A 1,489-nucleotide genomic window follows, 5' to 3' on the forward strand; every position below is an offset into this window, starting at 1 on the left:
AATGTCATCTTCTTTATAATAGCAAAACCACTTATCCTATGTGGTATGAGAATTGCTTCATTTCAAAATTCTTCAATTCTCATGCATCTACAATAATTCACCATATATATATATATATATATATATATATAGCTAGGGTGGGGATCTACAAAGAATCCCCTTAGTATAAAGAATAAGGAATTAATCCTTACCATTAAAACCCTTAATCATACGGTTGAAATTAAATGATTTTAGAGATTTTAAATTCCTAAACCAAAATTCGGAATATTATTTTTAATTGAAAAAGGGCTTTAAAGTAACTATCCATTAGTTAAAAACAGAACAGACGAAAATTACTCCCCCATTTACTCTCACCTCTTTTCTTCGAATGAACCTACAATCTGTAGGGTTTTCAGATTGTTCGACGAGATTTACTTCCTTCCCATTTACAGATTTTCGAATATGAAATCTCCTTTATTTTCGATTGTTCAATGATTTTTTTTTTTTTTTTCGTAGTTTCTGTTCGGCGATTTGGAATAGAGGTTTTTTGCTTGAAGTCGCCGCGTTTGCTGAATCTGAACAGGTGAGGCGTTGTGTTTCTGAATTTTAATTGAAATTTTTTTGGGTTTTAGGAATTTTTAATCGAATAAGGTTTAGGATTTTCAAGATTCAATCATTGATTAGGGATTTTTGGGGTTTAGGGATTTTTAATCGAATTGGTTGATTTTTGTATGTTCCGTCGATTATGATTTATGAATGCTATATTGTTGTAGACAAATTGTAGCATATGGCTTCTGAAAACGGGAAAGAAAAGGATTTAGATGGTATGAGTGTATATTCGAAATGTTTCATGTTTTGTTCATAACTTTAAATGTTTATGTAGAATTTGATGGGTGAAGTGGCCATCAGAGGAGTCAGTGAGGCTTGAGCTAGATATCAACAGGGGTGATCCCACTTGATGCGTCATCAGGAACAAGAGTAAGAATATTCCACCCATTTTCTTAATTTTTATTGTTATTGCTTGTAAATTATAATTTTTATTGAGTTGTGATGCATCTGGGTTTTGCATTTTATTTTTTTAAAATTTGTTCATGTATCTTGGAGTGGCCTTCTCTTTACAGCTCTTGATTTACAATTTTTGTGTGCTAGCTGGAAAGGATATGAAGGAAGAAACAACAGCAAGCTTTGCTAGGAGGAACCGTCTATTGAAAATCGAACCACAGGTCCAGAAGTGGTGGTTAGAGGGTGATGTGTTTCGGGCTGATCCAAAGGACCCTCCACCCAAAGTTATTATATTCATGAATAATATTACTTTATTCAATAAAATATTGTCTTATTCACAATTTATGAGTATCATATAAATTATTCAGTAAACTATTTTTCTTATTCACATGAATATGATTTTTATTCGGTACGCATTGAACAATATTCGAATACGATATATTTATGAACAATCCTACTTTATTCAACAAAATATTTTTTTTATTCACAATTTATGAGTAGTTATTCA

General features: G+C 31.4%; 1 long non-coding RNA gene across 1 annotated transcript; it reads left to right on the forward strand.

Annotated features, from left to right (window-relative positions):
* The first annotated feature begins 362 nt into the window (after nucleotides 1-362).
* LOC131015965 (uncharacterized) lies at nucleotides 363-1,266 on the forward strand. Its single transcript, XR_009098805.1, has 3 exons — nucleotides 363-562; nucleotides 863-957; nucleotides 1,129-1,266. It is a non-coding gene; the product is annotated as an uncharacterized LOC131015965 (long non-coding RNA).
* Nucleotides 1,267-1,489: the final 223 nt, after the last annotated feature.

Source organism: Salvia miltiorrhiza, chromosome 3 (genome assembly GCF_028751815.1).
Source record: "Salvia miltiorrhiza cultivar Shanhuang (shh) chromosome 3, IMPLAD_Smil_shh, whole genome shotgun sequence".
Classification (NCBI taxonomy): domain Eukaryota; kingdom Viridiplantae; phylum Streptophyta; class Magnoliopsida; order Lamiales; family Lamiaceae; genus Salvia; species Salvia miltiorrhiza.